The sequence below is a fragment of the Capra hircus genome, chromosome 11 (assembly GCF_001704415.2).
Source record: "Capra hircus breed San Clemente chromosome 11, ASM170441v1, whole genome shotgun sequence".
NCBI classification, from domain to species: domain Eukaryota; kingdom Metazoa; phylum Chordata; class Mammalia; order Artiodactyla; family Bovidae; genus Capra; species Capra hircus.
This window is the reverse complement of record NC_030818.1, coordinates 8,607,025-8,633,825: the sequence shown is the minus strand read 5'-3', so window position 1 is coordinate 8,633,825 and position 26,801 is coordinate 8,607,025. Positions and strand designations below refer to the sequence as shown.

At 44.1% G+C, this 26,801-nt stretch overlaps 1 long non-coding RNA gene across 1 annotated transcript in view; it reads right to left on the bottom strand.

The window, feature by feature from the left end:
• LOC106502584 overlaps positions 15,756-26,801 on the bottom strand; it is a 71,295-nt gene continuing 60,249 nt past the window's right edge. The window contains exons 2-3 of the long non-coding RNA XR_001296231.2: positions 20,364-21,435; positions 15,756-15,953 (exon numbers count right to left, since the gene is read on the bottom strand). This is a non-coding gene — a long non-coding RNA (uncharacterized LOC106502584). The remainder of the gene's footprint in view (positions 15,954-20,363; positions 21,436-26,801) is intronic.

Here is a 26,801-nt window from a genome sequence, read left to right as displayed (position 1 = left end):
GATTAGCGCCAAGACTGACTCTTCTGATTCTACCATCTATCATATCATGTTTATCTATGTCTTTATGTATATATCTTTCTATCTATCTATCCATCTCTCAGCCCTATCTATTTATCTACTATGTCTGTCTATCCGGGGGCTTTCTCAGTGGCTCAGTGGTAAAGAATCTACCTGTAATGCAAGAGACACAGGACCTGAGTTTGATCTGGGTCTGGAAGATCCCCTGGAGGAGGAAATGGCAACCCGCTCCAGTATTCTTGCCTGGAGAATACCATGAACGGAGGAGCCTGGCGGGCTGCAGTCCCTGGGGTCGCAGAGCTGGACAAGACTGAAACGACTGAGCACAGCCCATCTATTTATTTATCTATTATCTGCTATTTCTATCTATCTAAAGAAAAAATAAAAGAAAATGAAGAGGGGGAAAAAGAACTGAGAACTAGCCAGCCTGATCTTTCTAATCAAGAGCTAATTATTTATGCCAAATCTCTACTCTGCGTACGTGTGAGAAACAGCTTGGAGGGCAGGCGATGAAAACATACACTATACACAGCCTGTGACTTCCATCTCTTTTCTCCAATTCAAGCAGCACCCGCCTCTCTTTAGGGTCCCATGGAGAAGATAAAAGCCCTCAGGATGTTGGATCAATTTTGAGGTCAGAAATGATCACCCACTAGAAAAAATACAAATGACTTTTGTGGTTGTTTGACTCAAAGGACATTTGAAAGTTTGCTTGCTTAGAGGGAAGAGAAGTTCTATGGATTTCAAGCTTAATCAGGCAGTCAAATTCTACAGCTCACTTTCATAACTCATCCTCAGTGTTGCTGAGGGGTGAAAGACCGGTTAGCTGTGTGCTCTAGCCAGTCCAGTAGGGAAATAACCAGGATTTGAGCTGAAGTGGTAACAAGGAGGATGGGGGAGGGGCAGACACGGCAACCGTGAAGGGGCTAAAACAACACCGTTTGACTTCTTACGGGTTGAAGAAGGGCTTCCCAGGTGGCGCTAGCAGTAAAGAACTTGCCTGTCAATGCAGGAGACATAAGAGATGGCGGTTCAATTCCTGGGTCATGAAGATGCCCTGGTGAAGGGCATGGCAACCCACTCCAGTATTCTTGCCTGGAGAATCGCATGCGCAGAGGAGCCTGGTGGGCTACAGTCTATGGGGTCTCAAAGAGTTAGACATGATGAAGCGACTTAGCATGCATGCATGGGTTGAAGAAAAGTCTATGGGTCAGGGAGGACCTAAGAACCATTTCCTGACCTCTGGCTTGTTTTGGATTGTACAGTTTTTACCCAAAATGAGAAAAGTGTCTAAAGTGCTCCCAAACATGGACAGGATGCTCCACAAATACAGGCTTTGCTCTATGAGAGAAATACACTGAAAAGTTTTGTTCAGTTCAACAACTGTTTAATAACATTTCATCCAGGATTTGCCAATTAAGAACTCCAGAACATTCAAGGTTGCTTTTACTCAGATGAGTTTTCTGCAGACTGAATGCTCACCCGTCTCTATGTCAGTAAATACTCACTATTTTATCTAATACATTCTCATTCAAATACATATTTCCCAAGGATATAAAATCTAGTGACAATTTAACATCATCACAAAATCCACAGAGCGTGAGTGTCTTGAGTGTTATGCGTGCTGTCCTTTTAAAATAAAGCTGACCATCCTCATCAACCATCAGGAGCTCTGAGAGGAGTTGATTACCCAGAGTCATGATCCACGCGCAAGCAGTCCATCTGGGCCCTTCCGCAAGGCTCCTCCCTCTGAATACATTTCCAAGACAGGTGGCCCGTGTTGGGAGTAATCTGGGGATGTGAACGAGACAAAAGCTGTGGTCCATGTGGGCACTGAGCCCCTAACCTCCGCCTCATTAGTACGAAGCTCTGACCATCTGAGCTTACCCACCACAGGCTAACGATGTGTGTGGAGACATGGCCCCATCAATCACATTTTCTGAACAAAACTCACCACCCTGAAAGTAAGTGGAAGAAGCAGCCACAGAGAGCTCCTCACTGGGAGTGCAGAATGCTCCTTGAGGATGGCTGGGGTAATTCATTCCTCCAAGCCTCCCATTCGTCATCCCTGTCCTGAGAGGACTTGAAGATTCTAGGATTCATGTTGGTTAATTCACACTGTTAAGAATGTACTTCTTCTTCCAGGTTGCTCTAGCATGGATGCAGCCTGTGATTCTGATACCTCAGGGAGTAAAGCTTTGAATATCCCTTAGGGACGAATGCTTAATTGTTCTCATAGATCTTTGATAGCTGTTCCTCAGCCCTCGAAGGATCTTTAACTCCTGAAATTTCATGTAAGAAAAGTGTGTATGTGTGAATGTATATATAGGTAAATAATATATACATAATGATATATATATATATATATAAAATGTATATATTTTGGAGAGTGTTCAGGGTTTTATTTATTATTGAAGTGTAATTGATTTCCAATGCTGTGTTAATTTCAGGTGTACAATAAATTGACTCTATAAAACATGGAGCAAGATCTAAACCACACAATCATACACATTTAATTGTTGGACTTCTCAACAACTGGCTCCGGTAAAGATTCTACCTGCAATGCAGGAGACGCAGGTTTGATCCCTGGGTTGGGAAGATCCCCCAGAGAAGGAGATGGCAACCTAACTCCAGTATTCTTGCTGGGAAAAATCCCATGGATAGAGGAGCCTGGTGGGCCACAATCCATGGGATCACAGAGAATTGGCCATGACTGAAGTGACTGCACACGCATTGTGTTTCGAAGATTTATGCATATCAAATGAGGGATCAGGGAGGACAGGAAAATGGGGCTAAAGGGAAAATAATAAAATGAGACAAGAGAAGGGCCTTGTGACAACTGATGTTCATAACACGCCCGAACTGAGAGTTCAGTTAACTGCCTTCATCATCTGAGGTCCAAAATACACACCATCCTTGAAATTTCAGAGTGCTCAGGAGGCTCCGATTCGATTCCTGAATTGGGAAGATCCCCTGGAGAAGGGATAGGCTTCCCACTCCAGTATTCTTGGGTTTCCCTGGTGGCTCAGATGGTAAAGAGTCTGCCTGCAACGCGAGAGTCCTATGTTTCAGCCCTGAGTTGGGAAGATCCCCTGGAGAAGGGAACGACTACCCACTGCAGTATTCTAGCCTGGAGAATTCCATGGACAGAGGAGCCTGGCAGCTTACATGTAGTCCATGGGGTTGCAAAGAGTCAGACACACTGAGCGACTTTCACTTTGAAATTCCTATTGGAGAAGCATAGCCGCCTTTTAAGACGGCATCCTCCCCACTCCCCCGCTCCCCACCTCCAATCACCACAAATTCATCCTGCCAACAGCACTCTATGGTTTGCAAAGCAACTTCTCATTTATTAGCTTTTTGGATCCTTGCAGCACATTAATATTGTTGAAATTATTAACCTCATTTATGGACAAGAGACTCAGAAAGATTGAAGTAATTAAGCAATCAACAACAACAAAAAAAAACATGCCAGAATTGAGACTTGGAGCCAGGTCTTCTGTCTTGTGTTATGCTTTTTTCAACCCAAAAGGTCAGCTTCACAATGGAATGAGGTTCATCATATGTTAGGGGCGACAGCAAAATTAAGAAATGCTTGCTTTTACAGAAAACGACTGGTGGCATCTTGAAACGCACTCACAAACGCAGACGACTTTTTCCCCCTGGTCTTTACCTCTTCCTCATTGCTCTTCTTATCCTCATTATGGAGCCAAAAGTGACCCTCAGAGACAAGTCTCATATTGCTCCGGTGAAAGAACAAAAGTCAAATAATTGTGGCGTGCATATGGTTCATGCCTGCAGTGATCTAATTCTGCTTCTCTCTCAGAGTCCTTAGCGCACGTGTCACCTCTGCCGCCTTGCAGATGGATTGCTGTTGCTCACGGCTACCTTGAATCTCTCCCGGTGCATTGCCATACTGGTCCCATCCTCCAAAAACACAGCTGTTCCTCTTCCATTGCAGACGTGAAGACTGTCATTAAGTTCTCTGTTAGCTGCCTTGCTTTAGGCTAATTAAACTAAGATCCTATTGCATTTTTTTTTTTTTCACAAAGACTATCCCAAGACTTTCATCATTTGGGGCTTTCATTCCTCTCGCACTCACACTTTCCTGTTCTCCACTCAGGCGTCGCACGGCATCTCCAGATGCCAACAGTGAGGGTTTAGATCAGTGGTTTTCAAAGTGTCATCTCTGGATGAAGCAGCCTCTGCACGACTAAGAGATTTGTTAGGAAAGCCGATCGACAGGCCCCAAGCTAACAAATAGGAAACGCTGGCACTGGGACCCATAGTCAGGCTTAACAAACAAACCCTCCAGGGAATTCTGACACATGGGAAAATGAGAGAGGTATTTTCCAGCTCTCTTTCCCCTCCCTTTGTGGGGAAAAAACGCTTTTGAGCCTCATTCATGTTGGTTGTGGCCCCATGACTTGCCCTGGCCAATGGAATGTGAGTTGGTGTGAGACAAGAGTTAAGTGTGCTGCTGTGGCTTGGGTTGGCTCTTGCACACAAGTGACTGAGCATAAGAAAGACACACCCCTGGAACAGAGTAATTTGTTTCAAAAAGAAGTGGAATGAAATTATGGTTGCCATGGGGGACAAACGGGGTAAGGGTTACCTAGGGAGTGTGGGAAGGACGTGCACACACTGCTGTATTTAAAATGGATAACCAACAAAGACCTGCTGTATAGCACAGGGAACTCTGCTCAATGTTATGTAGCAGCCTAGATGCAAGGGGAGTTTGGGGGAGAATGGATACATGCACGTGTATGGCTAAGTCCCTCTGCTGTCCACCTGAAACTGTTGCAACCTTATTCATCAGCTATTTAGTTCAGTCACTCAGTCGTGTCTGAGTGCATGCCCCATGGACTGCAGCATGCCAGGCTTCTCTGTCCTTCACCATCTCCTGGAGCTTGCTCAAACTCACGTCCATCGAGTCATTGATGCAATCCAACCATCTCATCCTCTGTCATCCCCTTCTCCTCCTGCCTTCAATCTTTCCCAGCATCAGGGTCTTTTCCAGTGGTTCTTCGCATCAGGTGGCCAAGGTGTTGGAGTTTCAGCTTCAACATCAGTCCTTCCAATGAATATTCAGGACTGATTTCCTTTAGGATTGACTGGTTTGATCTTGCAGTCCAAGGGACTCTCAAGAGTCTTCTCCAACACCACAGTTCAAAAGCATCAGTTCTTCAGCACTCAGCTTTCTTTATAGTCCAACTCTCACATCCATACATGACTACTGGGAAAATCCATAGCTTTGACTAAATGGACCTTTGTTGGCAAAGTAAGGTCTCTGCTTTCTAATATGCTGTCTAGGTTGGTCATAGCTTTTCTTCCAGGGAAATTTAATCAGCTATACTCCAATGTAAAATAAAAAAATTTTTAAAAAGTAGTGGGAGCAGAAATGAAATCTTTAGAAGTCTGTCTCCTTACAGTCTTAACTCTACGATGAATAGTATATGACACACGAGGACACACGCACGCATCCAGTACACAGTCTTCCACACAGGATGCTAAAGCAAACAAACAAGTGATAAATAAATAAATGGAGAGAAATGATTAAATGAAGGACAGTGTACATTTTAGGTTAACTTTGTTTACAGAACCTTTTGGATTCTTTATGGATAAAATAAAACCCTGATCACAGCAGATTAAATGAATATAGCAGATTAAGTAAATAACTTTCGCATGCTCTGTGATCCCTGGAGAGAGATGGGAGCTGTCATTGGCTGGTTCAGTAAGATGAACATTCAGCTCCACTGGGTTCTCTGAATATGCCTCACCATTGTCCCTTTTTTATCTCTCTGGTTCTTCATGATGTTGCTATATCTGAAGGGGATCAGGACCCTCATATGATTTTCTGCACTTCTGATGTCTGCATAGTCATCTCCTTTATTGCTGCTGCCGCTGCTAAGTTGCGTCAGTCGTGTCCGACTCTGTGCAACCCCATAGACAGCAGCCCACCAGGCTCCTCTGTCCATGTGATTTTCCAGGCAAGAGTACTGGAGTGGGTTGCCATTGCCTTCTCTGATCTCGTTTATTAAACAACTTCTATTCGAAACACCTAGAAAGGGACCAACTCAGCCACTTCTCCACAGAAGAGCTAATCTGATTATCATCACTTACTGAATTATGCTTGTGAGGAAGCCCAACTAACCCCATGAGGAGAGACCAAACAGAAAGGCCCTGAGACTACAGAAGAGAAAAAGAGGCCCAGAAAGCCCCCAGCTGTTATGTCTCCTGAAACTGCCTGGGAGGTCCTGAGGCAGGACCACTGAGCCTGAGTCTCAGGAACTAGCCCCTCCCTAATTCCTGACCCACACACCCCCACAAGACAGATGACAAGGGGAAGGCTGTTGCTTTGCACAGCTGCATTCTGGAGTGGTTTGTTACACAGCCTTGGATGCTAACGCACTACCTGGGGACCCAGTGCCATTTCGTGTGCTGAGGTTCATTTGTTTGAAAACACAAGAACTCTTGGTCTCATGAAGGATACAGAACAGGTAGAAACGGAGAAAACAGAGGCAAGTAGGCTCAACACCTGTCAAAGAGATAGGATGGGATGACTAGGAAGAATGGCAGGGAACACCAGCGGCCACCGGTGGCTGGCACTGTCATGGCATTTTGGGGCGAAGGAGAGGAAGTTGCTCCTTTCCCCACTTACTTGCTGCTGGTGGGATGGGAATTAAGGCGGAGAAGGGCCAAGACAGAGAAAGGAAGAAAGAGAGAAACTTAAAGCCTCACTGAGAACAGCTGTAACTTGAGCAACACAAAGACATTTTAAACCAGTTTCTGTACGTGTGGGCATGTGAAGTTGCTTCTGTTGTGTCCAACTCTTAGTGGCCCTATGGACCCCAGGGTAGCCCACCAGGCTGCTCTGTCCATAGGATTCTCCAGGCAAGAATCCTGGAGTGGCTTGCCATGCCTTCCTCCAGGGGATCTTACCGACCCAGGGACTGAATCTGTGTCTCTTGCATCTCCTGCATTGGCAGACCTGTTCTTCACCAGTTCCTAGATGTGAGCTAAATGCTGTTACAATAGTCTCCCTTTTGGGGGCACTCAGGGGTCACACTTCCTTAAAGGTACTCATTGTTAAGCCATGGGCGTAACCATGCCTAGCCATGGACACTTTGAGGTTAGAACAAAGAGTAAAGTAAGCGTACACGCCCTGCTACCCCCACCACATAATTTGTAGCAGTTTAATCTTCCTACTTGTCTCTGTTTATGAATTTCTTATAGAATTATTTAATGATGTGCGTTCAATGGGCAATTAAAAAATGTACTTCATTTACCGTTTCTTTTCCAGCGATGCAGTGAGGCACTGAATGTCATGCCTCAGGGGTAGCGGGTAGAATGTGGCTGAGAGAAAAATCATCTAACACCAGACGACTAACGCTGAAGCAGCCGCCAACACTCCAGCCCTGGATCCCAGTAACCTTGACGGGATGCTGGCGAACTTCACAGATCAAAGGAAGAATGGATCACGTTAAAGACATAGCATCGGTTGAATCTCATGCCTGGTCTTGAATGCCCTCCTCGTGTCTCTCGTGACACCCTATCACTCGAAAGGAATGAGCTTTACAAGGCAAATTCAATACAAGCAGAGGAGCAGAGGATGTAATCTTAACTTGAGTCAGTAGTTTGGGAAAGGAGACCTGAAGAACATGCCCCGTAGCACTGCAGGAACGTGTCACTCTAATGAGCTTGGGAATCACCTGTACAGATCTCTGACGTCAGTGACTGTTTATTAGTAACTCCCCAACAGCTCAGTGGTAAAGAATCTGCCCGTCAATAAAGGAGATGCAGGAGACGTAGGTTCGATCCCCGGGTCGGGAAGATCCCCTGGAGGAGCGCATGGCAACCCACTCTAGCATTCTTGCCTGGAAAACTCCATGGACAGAGGAACCTGGCAGGCTGCAGTCCAAATGGTTGCAGAGTCAGACATGATTGAGCAACTGAGCATGCTCATCAAACAACACCATCAAAAAAAAAAAAAAGAAGGAAAAAATAAACTGTCATATCTTACCTTATACACACTTCAGGAGTTCAGGTATTTTTAAATGTAAAACTTTTAAGTGTAATGCAAAAAATTAGTTGAAAGATATAAATGTGTTTTTGACTTTGTGAAAGAAACACTTCATAGTTTACACCATCCATTCTTGAGGAAGAACCTCACCACTCATGAATTACTGGTTTCTTCTCATGGCTAAATATTCACCCTCTGTCTATCTGTCTGGTTCATATTTTTTCCATTGATTTTTTTTTAGAACTCAGAAATAAAGAGTCCATTTGAAATTCCGTGCACAAGGGCTTTTATTATAAATTGTGGTAAGCTGGCAAAACTCGTGTTAACTTCTGCCAACCAGTGTGGGAAGTTTGGTTGGTTAGTTTGCGGAGATGACTGACTGCTCCATGGATAACCTACTAGAATCACATCACTTAGAAATAATTATATTCATTTAATTTTCCTCAGAAAAATATACCAAAAACATTTTAGTCTTAAGATTTAGGTGTGTGAATTTTTTTAAAAAACGTTTATTTATTTGGCTCTTTCACTGTGGCTCTCGGGCTTCGCCAGCTCCGATTCTTGGGTTCAGCAGCTGTGCGGAGCAGGCCCAGTTGCTCCTTATGTGGGATGTTAGTTCCCAGAGCAGGGATTGAACCTGAATCCCCAGCACTGGAAGCAGACCCTCAACCACTGGACCACTAGGGAAGACCCTAAAGCTTTTTGTTTTTCTTTTAAATCAGTACTACTAAGTTACTTTAATGTTTAAAATAGTATTCAATTGCAAACAATCCCCAAACAATGGTTCCTGGAAGCTTGCCTGGACATTATATAAAAAAACCCTAATTGTGAATTTCACAGGTAACTTACATACCACTTATGACTGCAAATTCATGAACTTCGTTAATTTTTATTGGGTTTGACTCTGTACAGTTCACATTTGAAAGTGTGAAAGTGTTAGCCACTCGGTCATGTCCGACATTTTGTGACCCCATGGACTCCAGTGTCCATGGAATTCTCCAGGCAAGAATACTGGAGTGGGTTGCCACTCCCTTCTCCAGGGGATCTTCACAATCCAGCGATTGAAGCCAACCAAGGGATCGAACTCAACCTAGGGATTGAATCTGGATCTCCTGCATTGCAGGTGGATTCCTTACCATCTAAGCCCCCTGGGAAGTCAGCTCACATTCATAAAAACAAAAATAGGTGTAAAGATGCTCTGAAAAGCTTGGTTTGGGAACAGATTGGAATTTGGGTTTTACTCATCGAGGCTAAGCAACACTGGCCACTAATGTAGAAAACAGATTGTGCTTTTTTAATGGGACATTCAATAAGACTTTATTAGTATCTATTAGGTTCAATGCAAAGCTCAGGAAATCACATTAATGAGCATCGTATATCAGCATGTCTGTTATTAAATGACAGTATTCCTGAAAACTAGCAAGCCATATAGTACTTTAGACTTTTTTTTTTACCTTTATCTTTAGAATTAGCTGACATTCTATCCTGTTACACTGGCCTGACTATTAGTAATAGTGAACCAATTTATAAACCCATTAGTGACACTTTTTCCAGAAGATAAAAACAGTCAAAATTATCTGGCAGCAATTAATCTTAATGGCTGTATGCAGTAAACAGCAATGGGCTAATTCCAGCTCTGTCAGCCCCATCAAACAATCCTGCATTAGGCCGCCTTTCAGCGATCCATTAAGCATATTCAGAACAACAACAAATTCAATGCTGAAGGCATATGCACTAAACATTACAACAGTGATCTTCTGAAGCCATCATTATCTCTTAAATAGTACTTCCCCCATGTATTATCATTATGCTGTACATTAGAAATACTTTGATTAAACTCCCTTAATTCATAACAGACAGCTGCAGACCATTTATGCAGTTAATCTCAACACAACAGCTATTGAGGAAATATAACCAATGAAGGCTGTAAACTGGAAGTCATTACTATGAAAGATACTGGTTTTCCAGTCCTCTTAGAGCAGAGTGCGTCATGAGGATGGGCTTGGGGTCTACAGGGATGGGAGAAGCCGTTAAGTACCTTCCGCTCTTCTCTGGAGCATCCGTCTGGAGGGTTGTTGTGTTGTAGGCTGGGCGTGTGACCAGTTTAGACAGGGCTGTTTCCTGGGTACTGACCCTTCCAAGGGTCTGACTGAGAAGAACCAGTGCTTTGGTTGACTTCTATTTCCCAGCATTGATAACAGGAAGTCAAGGCTCTGGTTATACCAATAATCTCATTGATTTCACGGAACTGTTACCGTAAAGATGGACAAAAGCGCTCTGCTTGTGTCTCTTCCTCAGCGGTGGTTTCTGACTTCCTTTCCACACGCTGTGTCTGTGAAGGTTTAATTCATAGTACTCGAGTTCACATACTTAAATGATTTCTTGAGACTTCACTGGTAGTCCAGTGATTAAGAATCCTCCTTGCAATGCCGGGGACATGGGTTCGATCCCTGGTAAGGGAACTAAGATTCCGGGTCCCATAGAGCAATTAAGCCCGAGGCAGCCAAAAATACATATAATCACACGATGCGCGTGCACACACACATGCATAAAACTTTGAAAAATGGTCTCTACTCAATTTAACCTGGAAGTTCTCTTTGCTGTGTGTGTGGTATCTTCATTGAACAATTTAGAAAAATCCCCGGGCAAAACCCCACCCCAATCGAAGAAGCCACACCCAAGTTCATGTTCTGCTGAGTAAAATATGCACTGGCTTAATTTGATGAACAAGAAACCTGTGTAAATTTCCCCCAAAATATACCTCCACAAACTCTTTCCGTTTCGCAGGTAGAGAAACCATAAACAGGCGCATGAATGGGTTCTATGTGCCTGGTGATTTCCCCCTCACACAGGGTTTGTTTCAAAGCCCTAAACCACAGACATCGTGTCTACCGTTTGATGAAATGGCCAACTAATTAAAACATAAATTTCGCGTCCCCTTGCCAACTCTGACAGTACATTCAGTTTTCAGGCTGAGTGTCGATGAATTAAATATTGATTCCAAATGTAAAGCACCCTCATTGTGGAGCGATAAGGGTTTAGCTTTCAGAGGCAGAGACCAATCCCCGTGGCGGTTTACACTGACTGTCTCGGGGGATTTCGACTCTGTGGTTAAGTCAGCCCGCGTGTCCAAGACACCCGTGAACTTGAGATTGTTCGTGCTAGCTGCTCGTCTACAGAGAGTAGCTGGGCTGGGTGGAGGTGACTCAACACATCTCTTTGGCCCCTGGTGACTTCTGGTGCCCTCCATCCCCACTGCCATATCCCCCTCCACCCCCTCCTAGAACACCATACTTTTTACAAAATGGCAGCGCTGAAGAGCTTTCCTTATTTTTTCCTTGCTTCCCTTAAATTTGTTTGAAAGCCATGGATATAGTGACTGCTTGTTCTCTTATTTCTCAGACTTGCATTTGTGAGCCAGAAAAAGAACTGCACTTTAAGAAGCAACAATGTTTATTTATTTTGGGCTGTCCTGGGTCTTTGTTACTGCCAGGGCTTTTCTCTAGGTGTGGCAAGGTGGGGCTTCCGTTTGTTGCAGTACACGGGCTTCTAACTGTGGTGGCGTCTCTTGCTGTCAAACACAGTCTCTAGAGTGCTCGGGCTTCAGCAGTTGTGGTGCCTGGGTTTAGTCGGTCCACAGTCTGTGGATTCTCCCCAGACCAGGGATCGAACTTGTGTATCCTGCATTGGCTGGTGGATTCTTATCCACTGGACCAATAGGGAAGTCCAACTTCTTGCACTTGTGATGAAATCTCCAAATCTCCAGTTGACATCCTGAGGTCAGTTTCAGGCCCCAGGTACAGTTTGGACCAGTTGTACTTTCACCCATGTTGAAAGGTCTTCCCATCCTGAGACCTCGCTCCCTGCCACTGCCAACTGACAAGGCATAGATCAGCTTGAGAAGTAATGTCCCATTGTAGAAATTCACAGCACCCGTCAGCATAGCAACGTCTCCGAGAAGTTCTAGAAAAAAGAAACCTGTTTCAACTGTGGTTAACTCAGCAGCCTATCCGGTGGATTTTTCCATCTGTGGAATAACTGTTCCCATCTCACAGGGCATCCATCTTTTATAGTCTGTATTTGGGGAACATTTTTTTTTTCTAAATCCAAGCTTGTAATGTTATTGCCTCAAGATTAATCTGTGATAGGAAAGAACCAGTCTGTGATTTGATTAATTATTCTTTCTTCTAACTTTTGTTTGTAAGATTTGGTTGAACTTAAAGATACTCAGCTCTTGACGAGTGTGTGCATTAGTCGCTCAGTTGTGTCTGACTCTTTTGCAAACTTATCAACTGTAACCTGCCAGGCTCCTCTGTCCATGGAATTCTCCAGGCAAGAATACTGGAGTGGGTGGCTGATTCCTTCTCCAAGGAATCTTCCCAACCCAGGAATCGAACCCGGGTTTCCTGCATTGCAGGCAGATTATTTATTGTCTTAACCACCAGGGAAGCCTGTTGTTGACAAGTGGCCATCCTCAAAGCAAGTGTGTTTGGAATTCAAAAGCCTGTTTATACCTCTACTGACACTGCCATTCACTCTAGGAATCTAACTGCGTCAAACAGTGTTTATAGAGAAATTTTTTTTTCTGATGGAGTGTAAGTTTTTCTTCAACTAATGATTAGATCTTTGCAACTGATGTTAAACATATGGATAATTCACGAAAGTGCTAATTTACCCTGCTGTGGAACATTATCTTAGCTACAACACAATTATATCATGCATCCAGAGTTCTATCTAGACATATTTACATACATCAATATCTATGTGTATTCAGGAAACTTCAAATTATGAGCAGGTAACTTCTACAGGCTAATTTGAAGTATACTGCTGGGGAGCTTAGTATACACTTTCGAAAAGAAATGCATTACAAATCGTGTTTATGTTTGAGATCTAACCTATAAAAGTTTGTTTAATCCACTGCACCTGCCTGGCTGAAAGGCTCCATACGGTAATAAGCCAAATATCAGTACCGTTGCCATGCTGGTAAATTAAACCAAGTAGAAAAATCATAAGGTGGCAAAATTAATGGAGAAATCCTTGTAAAGGTTTGATCTAAAATGCTAATGCTTGAGGAAATATAGGTTTAGTTGTAAAAGATGAGGTCGTAGACTGAAATATGTGTGTGTGTGAATGTTTGTGTGAATGTGAGTGTATGTGTGAGTGTATGTGTGTGTGTGTGTGTGTGTGTGTGTGTGTGTAGCTTCTGATGTGACCATCTAATTGCATTATTTCTAATTATTCTTTTAAACATCCTCTCCAACCCCAGTGCCCCATTATAGACACCTCACAGCAAGTTTCTTTCCAGGAAAAGGAGTCAGAGTCCTATACAGACAAAAGTGAAACAGATAATGAGAGAGTAGAAAAAAGATTGTTCCTTAGGAAGCCTCGGTAAGAACTGGCAGCAATAAGGAATGGAGAAACTAGCTTTCTTTCTTTCTCTCTCTCTCACACGCATACACATACACACAGAGAGAAGAAACAGAATTCCTTTGATGGATTTAGGTGAAATGTAAAGAGTGACATACAGGTCATCTTGGGAACAGCACATGTGTGGTCATTTTTCTGCAGGTGGAAGAAGAGGAGAAGGGGTCAAAGGTGGGGAGAAAAGTCTGGCCACCACGTGCCTGGTGTCCAGCTTGTCTCCGACTCTGCTGCAAACACCTCCAAGCCACCCAGCCCCAGCTTTGGCAGGGATCCCTGCTGTAGAGTTTGCTTGCTGTGACTGAGGTCCAGCTCCTCTTTCCCGCTTTGCTGTCCGGCTCTCCAAGGAGTTGGCACCCAGACACCTCAGCCCTCATTAACCCTTTCCCCCAGGAGGCTGGCCCCTGTCTGCTCTGTCCCACCTGCTGCCTTCCTCTCAACAGGGACCCTTCTCCAGCCCCACCCCCACCTCCTCCTCTCCCCAAGGCTCCCAGTTGCTTCCTCTGCTTCAGATCCTATCACCTGCGCTCAGGTCAACTTTCCCTACTGTCCATGCTTCTAGTCTCCCCCATTCATGCTTTTGCTATTCTTGGAATAGCCCTAATAAACGCCAGCTCAGCCTCAGCAGAACCCTCCTGAATCCCACACCCAGTGAGCATCACCCATCCTCTTTTCTCGTCTCCCCTCCTGGGTGTCAGCTCTTCTGACCTCCTGACTACTCCTCAAATGCACAGTATTTACTCTTCTGGTGCCCCCACCCTCACTTCTTCCCTATTAACTGCCTCCTACTCACCAACACGGAGTTCATTTATCACATCTCTGGAGCTTCTCAGTCTCTAACTAGGTAAGATGCTCCTACTCACTAAATTATAATTCATGGAACTGTAATGACTTTCTTTCCTCCTTTTGACCTGCTTGAAAACAACGACGGTGTCTCTTAGTTTGCATCAGGAGCTTGCAGACTGCTTCTTGGAACATAGTAGGTACTTAAAAAATATTCGCTGGATGAATGGACCAAGGAGTAGACAGAAATGCTACATACAGTTGATAGCACCTCTCTCGGGCATGCCGTAGAGCCGCAGAATTCTCAGACAGTTGACAGTCAGTCATTAGTTAGTAGATGTGAACTACATTATATAGAGAAAAATATATGTGTAGCATTCACATAAAACGATGAAAAATGCTGGTCTGCTTGTGGTAAGTTTATGAGTGTTTTTATTTGACTTTTGCAAATAAAGTTTGAGTGTCTTGGTTAATTTTTTTTTTTTTGAAAAGCTTAGGTTGTTTTCATGATGGGAAAAACAGAGATAATGGGGAAAATGCAGTGTCTGCTTAAACATGGTTCATGACTTTGCAAAGAGACGAGGCACACAGGGCCCACTGCGGCCTCCTGTTGTCCTTTGGGTCTCTGGTCTCTTGGACTCTTCTTCCCATCCGTCTCCCTCAGCTTATTTCCTACATGGTGTCTGTGATGGGAGATTTGGCCTTGACCTGGGAAGACTGGGCGCAGGTTTGAATGTGGGTGGACTGCTTCCAGTATCGGTATGATGGGCCATGCTAGCATTTCTCTACTGAGCTGTTGTTTTATTGTTTAGTTGCTAAGTTGTGTCCCACTATTTTTGACCCCATGGACTGCAGCATGCCAAGCTTCTCTGTCCTTCACTATCTCCTAGAGTTTGCTCAGACTCATGTACATTGTGGAGAAGGCAATGGCACCCCACTCCAGTACTCTTGCCTGGCAAATCCCATGGATGGAGCACCCTTTAGGCTGCAGTCCATGGGGTCACTAAGAGTCAGACACAACTTCACTTTCACTTTCACTTTTCACTTTCATGCATTGGAGAAGGAAATGGCAACCCACTCCAGTGTTCTTGCCTGGAGAATCCCAGGGACGGGGGAGCCTGGTGGGCTGCCGTCTGGGGGCTGCCGTCTATGGGGTCGCACGGAGTCAGACACGAGTGAAGAGACTTAGCAGCAGCAGCAGCAGCATGTCCATTGAATCAGTGATGCCGTCCAACTGTCTCATCCTCTGCTGCCCCATTCTCTTCCTGCCCTCAGTCTTTCCCAGCATCAGGGTCTTTTCCAATAAGTCAGCTCTTCACATCAGGTGGCCAAAGTATTAGAGTTTCAGCTTCAGCACTAGTCCTTCAGGTGAATGTTCAGGGTTGACTTCCTTTAGGATTGACTGGTTTGATCTCCTTGCAGTCCGAGGAACTCTCAAGAGTCTTCTCCAACACCACAGTTCAAAAGCCTCAATTCTTCGGTACTCAGCTTTCTTCACAGTTCAGCTCTCACATCCATACATGACCACTGGGAAGACGGGCAGAGTAATGTCTCTGCTTTGTAATGCTATGTCTGGGTTTCTCATGGCTTTTCAGCTGGACCCCCACCTACTGTTGATTGGCTGGTTGTTGTTGTTGAGGTTCTCGAAAGTTGTGGTGAAGGGATGCTCAGCTTTGCTCCTCCCAGTGTTCATAGGGATGTATGTTTGCTGCAAGGGGAGAGTCACGGTCAGTCCCTTACTTGCTTCAAAACACATCGTACCAATTTTTCACTAGCAGGCAGAGTAGCTGGTTTGCTGTGCTCAGTGGCTCAGTAGGGTCAGACTCTTTGTGACCTAATGGGCTGTCATTGGCTCCTCTGTCCCACCCACCAGGATCCTCTGTCCTTGGGATTTCCCAGGCAAGAATACTGGAGTGGGTTGCTGTTTCCTATTCCAGGCTTGGTTTACCAAGCTAAAATAAAGGAACCCAGCCAAAGCCCCCACAACCAGCTCCCTCAAACAGCCACGTGTGTCCTGAGCATTCCTCTGGATCATTAAGACAGCACCTTTGCCCATGGCGGGGCTGAGCACGGAGCCCACCCTATAAACGCTGTTCATGGGCTAGTCCTTCTGAGCCCTAGTGAATGAGTCTTTCATTCCTATGAAAGTTAGCAAATTCTCTCAAATAGCAATGCAATATTTAACGTTTTTTCCTAACTCGACATCTACAGGCATTTTTAAGGAAAATTGGTGTGCTAGTCTAACAGCATTAAAGATGATCAAGAAAGAACATAACCACACTTGAAATGGCCAACCTTCTGCATTTGTGAAGTCCTCAGCTGACCGAAGGCTTTAACGGCAGAGTATACTGATATGCTAAATTAATTGAGTTCAGCATTCATTTAGGGGGCAACTCATTCACTTACAGTACCATGCACCTATGCTAGGGGCTTTGGGGGAATAAAACTGAAATGAAACCTGGTTTGTGGCCTCAAGGAATTTATAATATGGTGCCTGTAAATGAACTGAGATATAAATCCTCTCCTTCTGATCATAACTCAGTAGAATAAACATTTTTATTTCCATTTATTGGAGGGTTTTCTTTTAGCTGAGATTTACTCTGATCCTCTCCTTGAAAATTTCGGTAACTTACAAACTCCATTATCCATAACTTTTTGGCATGCTTCTATTTGCTCATTGATCTCTCCATTTACATCCTCACTCAACAAATATTTATTCAATGCTCCTCTAGGCCAGGAACTGTTCTAGGAGCTTAGATATAGTGGTGAGCAAAACAACATGTGCTCACACACACACACACACACACAACCACACACACACACACACACACACACTCCTTACCGGGAATGAATACAGGCTTCAGAGAGGCAGAAAGAGTCTGGAAAGGCGAGGAGCCCTTCTGAATCAGGGTGTTGTGGGGGACTCCTCAAGAAGCTGGCATCTTAAAGGAGATGCAACAATTCTGGGGGGCAAGCAAAGGAAACAGAAGTCCCAGCAAAAGCAGAGGCCTGAATCACAGCATAGGAGGAGGGTCTGCATGACAATGAAAAGGGCAAAGCAGCTGAGATGAAAGCAGTGGGTAGAAGGTGAGGGCTGAGCCATGATCAGTCTTCAGATTTGAGGGGCTTGTTGGCCAGGAATCAAGGCCTAGGGGCCACATCCCAAGCGGAGGAGGTTCAGCTTAGAAGAGGCTTAACCTGATCTTCCTTAAAACTGTGAATCACTGTATTGTACACCTGTAACTTACATAATGCTGCTGCTGTTGTTTAGTCACTAAGTCATATCTGACTCTTTTGAGACCCCTCTGACTATAGCTCACCAGGCTCCTCTGTCCATGGAAATTTCCAAGCAACAATACTGGAGTGGGTTGCCATTTTCTTTTCCAAGGGATCTTCCCAGCTTAGGAATTGAACTCAAATCTTCTGCATCCCTGGTGGATTTTTTACCCCTGAGCCACCAGGGAAGCTGAACTTATACAACATTGTATATCAACTGTACTTTAAATTTTTAAAAAAGGAAGATCACTTTGACTGCTCTGTGGAGAAGAGCCTGTAGAATGAGTTAACAAAAAATAAATAAACAAAGGGGGTTTAGACGGTAAAGAATCCACCTGCCAGGGCAGGAGATGCAGGTTCGATTCCTGGGTCAGGAAGATCCACTGGAGGAGGAAATGGCAAACTACTCCAGTCTTCTTGCCTGGAGAATCCCATGGACAGAAGAGCTTGGCAAGCTACAGTCCATGGGGTTGCAAAGAGTCTGACACAACTGAGCACGTGTACATGAGCACAGCCCTGATGTGGGGTTTTAAGGGCCTGACCTCCTTGCTCCACACTGGGGTGACTTGGAAGGACCATGCTACCCTTGAGCCCCTTGAGTCCACTGGGGCGCTGTTGGCACTGCAGCCTGGCGTTCCCCTCTGTCCAGTCCCACTCTGTCCCCTTCCTTCACCCACGTTGGTCGCGATGCGTCACCCCACTGACACTCTGGCAGCCCACGCTTCAGCTCTGTCTCTGCTTCTTGGGAGAGCATCATTGTGTGACAAAGCAAAGTGCCTCTGATGCAGCTCAGGGCTCCTGGGAGCATTTTGAGATTGTGCATCTTCACAGCAACCTTCGGGGCATCTCCGGCTGACCAGGGTCTCTCAAGCAGTGTTCAGCAAGAACGTGGGGGTCTCTACCCTCGCTCCAGGGTTAGTCAGGGAATGCAGGGCTGGGTCCACAGTGGTGGCTCAGTTAGCATGTATTAAAAGGCATAAGCTCCCATCACAAACCTTTACCCCAGTCACACGTGAACCAACACTGTGCTCTGGTTTGGAAGGTTCCAGGGGGTCACCCTAAGGGGCAGCCGGCACTGGAGCTGGAATGACCTGCAGCTCCTGAGGGCAAGGGGGGAGATTTCCACTCCCCGATCCATGAGGGGTCAGGTGGGAAAAAGGTCAGGACTGTGGTTCCTCCTTGGAGTCAAGGAGGAAGAATGTTGTGACATGCTGTGCAAACCGCCAGAGACCTGGACCATCTCCCAGCGTCAAGTGAGAAAAGAGAACAGCACAGAGAAACGAGACAGAATAGCAAGGGAAATTCAGAGACACCTAGACACGGAGAGGTTTCCTTTCTCAAGGATTTTGAGCCAGTACTAAAGTTTATAGTTAAGTGTTAGTTGCTCAGTCTTGTCCAACTCTTTGCGACCCCATGGACTGTAGCCCGCCAGGCTCCTCTGTCCATGGGATTTCCCAGGCAAGAGTACTGAAGTACGTTGCCATTCCCCTCTTCAAGGGATCTTCCTAACTCAGGGATTGAACCTAGGTTTCCTGCATTGCAGGCAGATTCTTCACCCTCTGAGGCACCAGGGAAGCCCTTACTATAATTTATAGCTTCATCCCAAATAATTTTATTTATTCCTCTATTTTATTATTCCTTTCACATCTCTTCCTAAAGTGCCTCAAGAATAAAATTTTTTTGCAAGTATCTGTCATATGAATTGGCACATTGACATAAAAAAGTTACACTGTTAATTTAGCTACAGTAAAGAAATATTAAGTATCAATATATATAAGCATGGATGTTGCTGAATCTAAGTCTATATGTTATTGTATTTCAGTCTGAGGGTAGGAAACAAAATTTGTTGTTAATTTGAAATCTATGTATGAAATAATGAAATGAAATGAAATGAAAATCTAGAGAAAATGAAAGCATCTAAACAGGTTGTATTAAAAAGAATAAATAGGGACTTCCCTCATGGTCTAGTGGATAAGACTCCCCCTTCTATTGCAGGGGATGCTGGTTCGATCCCTGGTCGGGGAGCTAAGATCTCACATGCCTCGTGGCCCCCAAAACCAAAACATAAAGCTGAAAGGGCATCGTAACAAATTCAATAAAGAGGAGAGAATGGTCTCCATCAAAAATATTTTGAAGAAAGGGATAAATAGTTGAGTCTGTTTACCACAGGGTTTTAGTCAGTACTTCCTCGTTTCTTGCTGCTATGGTTTGGGATGGGCCTCACTCTAACCAACCACCGTTGCTTTTGCAGGAAGCAGCAGTTCAGTGGTCCAGGCTCATGAAGCTCATCCTGGGTTCAGATCCTGGCTCCATTCTCCAGCTGCACGGACTGGAGTGAGTCACCTAGTCTTTGTGGTTCAGATTCCTCACCCATAAAACAAGGATGGAAGCAATGCTGTGTGTGCGTGTGTAAGCTCAGTCACTCAGTCGTGTCTGACTCTTTGCAGCTCCATGGACTGTAGCCTGCCAGACTCCTCTGTCCACGGGGTTCTCTAGGCAAGAATACCGGAGTGGGCTGCCCTGCCTCTTTCAGGGGATCTTCCTGACCCAGGGGGTTGAGCCTGTGGTTCCTTTATGGCAGGCAGATTCTTTACCCACTAAGCCGCCTGGGAAACCCTGAAAACAATAATACATATTTTATAAGGTGGTTCTGAGAAGTTCATATACATCAAGTGCAAAACATTGCCTAGCACCCAATAGGCTCTAAATAATTGGCTATCACTCACATGGCGTTCTGCTTTAAAAAAGAGTGTGCCCAAGATATTTTGAAGGAGTTTGTGTGTGTGTGTTGGTTCCTCCCACTTTCAAATGTCACTGAGAGGATCGTAGCACACAAACTTACGAAGGCTCTTTGGGACTCCAACACGGTGGCCAGGGAAGGCCGCGGCCCACCGCCACCAGTGGAAGCGCCCCTGGCTTTTCTCCTGTTTCCAGCTGTGCCATCCATTTATCCTAGCCTTGGAGAAATATTTTACTTTATGAATTTCATTTCTCAAACCTGTAGAATGGGCACAAAATGCTTAATTCTCTAGAGTTCAAGGCAAAATACTTGCTGGAAAGTCAGGTTGCTCAGGACTCAGTAGGGGCTGGTTAGGTAATATCTCATATGGCAGCTCATCCTTGGTTTTAAACGAATATTCAGGATTGGGGGTGGTCTCCTTTAGAGTCGCTACAGAGACATGGGTTCTTTTCCAGCACCTGCAGCATGCTACAAGCCTCGATTACCCCTTTCCCCGCTGGCCAGCTCAGGCTGTGAACGAGTCTTGCTTTGGAGTCCATCAGACCAGGGTTCAATTCAAGCTCTGAGAAAGCAGAGAGACAGGCAACCTCCTATGGGGTCTGATACCCCAGCTCATTGATGGCTGTGAACAAAAAGGAGGCATCAAATAAGACACAGGACCCAGCCTTGTGGCCTCCTCCTCTTCTGTCCTCTGTTCAGGGCTGATGTTCTTACATCTGCAAAGCTCCACACTTGGTGTATCATAGGTGCTTCATCCAAGAAGACAGAATTGGAAATTGTGATATACAGGTGCGGTGCGTGTGTGCTCAGTCGTGTCTGACTCTTTGCGACCCTGTGGACTGTAGCCCACCAGGCTCTACTGTCCAAGGAATTCTCCAGGCAAGCATACTGAAGTGGGTTTACTTTAGGGGATCTTTCCGACTCAGCGATTTAACTGCACTCAACTTGTCTCCTGTGTTGCAGGCAGATTCTTTACTGCTGAGCCACTTGGGAAGCCCCATAGTTACACTACCCTCATTTGATTTGAAGAATTAACACGGACAGGTTTGGTGGTACTTATTTCCAAAGTCCACTCTAGGAACACATCTTTCAACATGAGCCTGGATTGTGGTTTTTCTGTGGCGTATATGTCTGTTTCAGTGTCAGTTCTTATCTCAATGTCTTCATTACTCAACTAAAACAAACAAACAGACAGACCAAAAAAAAAAAAAAAAGAGAGAGAGAGAAGAGGTGAGAGATTGTTCATTTCCATTCCCACCATATATTTAACTTACAGTGATATTCGGCAACCCACTCCAATACTCTTGCCTGGAGAATCCCACGGATGGAGGAGCCTGGTAGGCTACACCCCATGGGGTCGCAAAGAGTTGGACACGACTGAGAGACTTCACTTTCACTTTCTCATTTTAGGTACCTCATTTTCCCATTCTCTGAAATGGGTACAGAGTTAATCCCAAGAGTTAGAATTTAATGCAAAGTATTTGCACAGCTGATTGCATTTTGTCCGTTCTATTGGAATTAACTCTTTCAGAAATGTACTTATTAATTTTAACCTTAGAGATTTCATGATCATCTAAAAGGTTCAACAGACATGTCCACGAAAAGATACTATTAGGGGTTACCAGGGAAATAGTCATTATAATAACATCCAAGAGCAGTCAAGAAAATGTATGGCCCTGGGCGCATTACACTTTCCATTTTATTTTTCTCCTATAAGTTTACACCACTGTGAAAATGCTTTCAGGGTTAGGTAGCATCTCATGTAACTCCTAACTCAGACATCGGGTATATTTATTATGATATCTGTACACAAGTGGAGTGGACACAAACGCTCAGAATACTACATGTTCAAAAAGAATATAGCATTCTGCAGTAGTATTTCCTGCGTCTATACACATTGTTGTTGTTTAATTGCTGTTGTGTCTGACTCTTTGCAACCCCATGGACTGTAGCCCACAGGGCTCCTCTGTCCATGGGATTCTCCAGGCAAGAATACTGGAGTGGATTGCCATTTCCTCCTCCAGGGAATCTTCCTGATCCTGGGATTTAACCTAAGTGTCCTGTATTGGCAGGTGTTTTTTTTTAAATTTTAACCACTGATATCTAAACTCAAAACCACACTTGAATTAGTTTCTTTAAAATGTCCCTCGTTAATAAAGAAAATTTCCACTACATCCCCATACTTTTTGGACTTGTTATGCTGGTTTCCCTGTAAACGAGACCTTTACACTTCACCAAGAAGGAAATCTCTAGAAGGCTGTTCTTTGAACTGTAGTCTTCTCTCTCAAGTCAAGCATATTTCTTTCTTCCCTTTTTTTTTTTTCAGTTACAAAGCTACAACAATGTTTATATTCATATGAAGTATTTCAGCAATTCATAGCCAATTTATCAATGACCACGCAGCTGCAGGCCCTGCAGTCTAAAAAAAATATACCAGCTCACTTGGTGTTTATACAGTCTCTGAAAGCCCCGAGTTGAGGCAGGGGGATGGAGGGCCTGGAGGTTGTTGGAAAGGTACAGTAGAGATCCTGCGAGTGATGGTGGAGGGATGTTTGCATTATAGCCCAACACATCATTAAGGACACAATTGTTATTTAATGTGGCCCAATCATCTCTCTACTCTTCATGAAACCCACTTAAGTAATTACCTTCGGAGCTCATTGGTTCCATGAGCTGCCTGGTTACAAAGGGTTATATAAAAAAAATAAAAATAAAAAATGGGCTCATACAATTGCCCCTTCAAGCTGACTTTTCCTTATTAACATATTCAATGAAGACCTTTTACCTATCCCGAGACTCTGAAAACTTCAAGGTAAATAAATGCTCTGGAGCACTAGAAAGATTTCAAGAGAATGAGAACACATTAGCCAAAGTGTATTCTTCCATCAGGAACGCTTAAAAAGAAAAGCTGATACATGCATAATGCCTGACTTCTTTGTATTTTCACTGTGACATCTGTTTTAGCCAATCAATTTTTCATTAAAGCCAAAATGCTGTCTTCAGATTTGCCTCGGCTTTTCTCCTTTTAAGACAAGAACAAATTTATGAAGAAAATATTCCTTTACAAAACTCAGCGCCAGCTTACCATGCTGTGTGTATCTTAATAAGTGGCATAGTTTTGAAGACTCGATTTGAATAGTCTAGATATTAAGATGGAAGATTTAAAGAATCCACAGAACTTATTTTCAGAGCACATTTACATGTCTTTTAAACAGATTTTTTTATTATGACGTGTCCAAGATATTTAGCACCATTTAAGAGGAGCAGCTCTGAAGCACAGAATTGAAATTGCTTGATAGCACACATCTGCATTTTAAACTTTAAGCTAGCTTTCAAAATACACTGTACCATCCATGTTTACTATAAATACGGCGAGGTAAGTCTGGAATACCTTTATCTGATTTGGTAGCTCTGTGTTGGAGCCTCTTTGTTTGAGCAGAAGTGTCAGCTGTATTTTACTTTATTATATAAAAAAGTTTCAGAATTTAATTAAGGGTCAAGTACCAGCAGTAGATAAATGCAACAGCGAAAGCATATTTCTGATCACTCTGAAGTCTGCAATCATGAAAATTATTATCATTGAGTAAAACTGGTCTCAATGATGGTGACTGGGAGATGGAGTCTGTGTTACTCAGCTGTCATTTACATAATAATGGGTTCCCGTTTTCATCAGCACCTTTTGTTTGCACAGTGCTTACTGCTATAGTAAATTGTCAAAATGTCATCCCTCTCCAATCAGCCTGAAAATATCAACAGTAAACAAGGCGCAGGAAGAAATTCTCTGATTAGAAGTGTGGCAGAGGAAGAGTGGAGCTGAGGTCTCCGTGATCGCTGGAAATGTGTTATCCTGGTGTCCCCAAGAATACTGCCACACGGCTTAGGGAAATGCCTTCTCCCTTCCGCCCCATTCAGCAGCCTCTTTAATGAAATTCCACTGTGCTACGAAGGTCATTCTGAAACCCCAGGACTGTCCCTGGGGATTAGTAGTGTTACATACGTGTCTGTCCTTCTCATTCTGTTCCCTCTCCCTGGGATCGGTCTTTCCCTTTCCTGGCAGAGCTGGGGCTAGGCTATCCTGGTGTTGTCTCTCTCTGCTGTTTCTCTGACTGCTGGGTGGTGGCATTCCAGAGAAGAAAGGGGCCCTTGGACACACTGCCGTCACACAGGGCTGCCACACACAGGCTCCCATCAGCTAACCAACTGATGCTCCTGTTCCAGACTGAGGAGAGGCTGAGAGATGGCTCCCTGGGGAGATGTGTCGGGACTCAGGAGCTGGGGAAGCACCCCAGGGGGCGCCCCTCGCCTTTCCACTTGGCCATTGAACTTGGGGACCAGGAATGTGGAAGGACAAGATGTCAAAGATAGTGTCAGCATTTAGGGCACAGAGCCCTGAAGGCTCAGCTTCAGATTCTTGTGCTTTCTGGTCCACACCCTACTGATTCTTCAGCAATATTTTCAAGTATGTAAGACACATGAAATCAGGGCATCTTTCTGTTCCTCAGTGGAATTTGCCCAGGACCAGCAAACGATGAGGATGAATTAATACAGTATATACCTTATAACCATTATAGTTACAAAGTATATTAAAATTAAAGACTTCACATTGTGTTTGAAATAAAAATGAATATAGTGGCATTCTGCCAAGAGTCCCAGAAACCACTCTTGTGTGGAATTGAAACATTTGGCTCATATAATACTTAATTTATTTTTATGAAATGACAAGTTATATAAATGTATGTTTAAAACAGAGGGGTACAACATTTTTTTTTCTGAGTGTCTTTGTATTCTGGCTTATATAGCTACACATAGTTAGGACTTATATCTACACAGAATGAAAAACAATAAACTTTCCCAAAGTAATTTTTTTAGCTACGTGTTCCCCAAATATATCAAAATGTGATCGTGTTAGGTTAGATCCCCAGTTAGGTTACTTGGGGAAAGGCACATAGTACCTTCTTTTGGAAATGAACAGGAGTTTTAAAATCTATTGAAATGAGGTGTTGACATCAGGCGATATTTTGTAGGGCTTTCAGCTTTCTTACCATGCACTTGATTTTGCTTGGCTACTTTTAATTCTGCACACCCCCCCCACCCCCCACCACAGACATACTTCTTCTTTTTGAAAATCCAACATTGTCCAAACCTTTTCGATTAAGAAGCTCAGCTGAATGAAAGCACTGTGGTTCTGCGTTGGTGCATTCTGTAAACAGAGGGGCTCGGGAAGCCAGGCGGCGCACGGAGAAATAGGGCTGGTCTTCTGTAATTACCTTGACACTTCATGCAGTACAGGGAATTAACTCCTAGGACTTTGGGCCGAATGAAGAAGTTGATGTTTCATGTTGTGAATGCATCAGCGCCTGAACCCATTACCAGTTTTAACAGAGATGGGAATTTACTATACTTCTTTTTTTTCGTTAGGCATGTAGAGTGATGTGCAGAAAATGAGTGGAGAATTGAGGATGCTGAAGCAACAGCAGTGTGTATTTTTATTATAGCCTCTTTCTTCCGATTCTGTACCCATCTATAAAACATAAATAGAAGACAAGACCTAGGGCAACCATTGTCTTGAAGGGGGGAGCCCTCTGTCTTAGAGGGGAGAGGTGATTGTGTCACTGGAGTGGGTGAAGGTATTCCGGGACAGACCTAGAGGGACAGAGTGCTTGAAAACCCAGAGCAGGTGGGGAGACATAGCTCAAATGGCAACTAGTTAGCAGCTGGCACCCTGACCTTTAACTGCATCCATGGTAACTGGGCTAAAGATGGAGCTCCGTTTTATTATTCTCACACCCACAATGTTAAAGCCCGTGAATCCCCATTGCAATTTAATGGCTGAAATCAGAAGGCAGATCTGTGTGCATTGGACCAGTGCCGATACCCTCTTAGCTAATGAGCGCAATAAACATTCTCATGCCAGGAAGCCAGCACAAGTGGAAATATTATGCCATACAGAAATCTATACCCAAACACAAAGAGCTGGTCAGAGAAGCCGGTCTTTTATGTGTATTTTGCATATTCTAACAGGCAAAGCCAATCACCTTTTAAGGAAAGGATTACAAAAAGCGGCTAGACTATTAAAGACTGTGGCATACCATGAAGCTTATTGTGAATGAGAAATCTCAAGTTATGAATTCTCGACTTAATGAGTATTGCTGCCACTTCTATTATTTTCCTTAATGAATCTTATTATTTGTAAATGCATGCTTCCTTTTATGTGGCTTTAATATGCTAGGTGTCTTTTCTCTGACTGTATGCTATACCTACAGCTGAATGGAACACAGTGTGAAATCAACCCACACTTTTTTGGGAACAAAAGGAAGAGATTTTGTTATAACTTTGACTTGGCAGCCATTTAGTCCATAGTTTTTTAGGAATTAATGACAACAGTGTCTTTCCGTTCTCACGGACTCTGCAGCCTACAGGATACATAGATCACACTGGTTTGCTTCAAAGCCCCAGAAAAAAAAAGAAAAACCAGTAAAGGCAGCTGACTACCAAGTGATGATGAAACCTTGCATACGCACCGCCTTTTTAACAAATGCT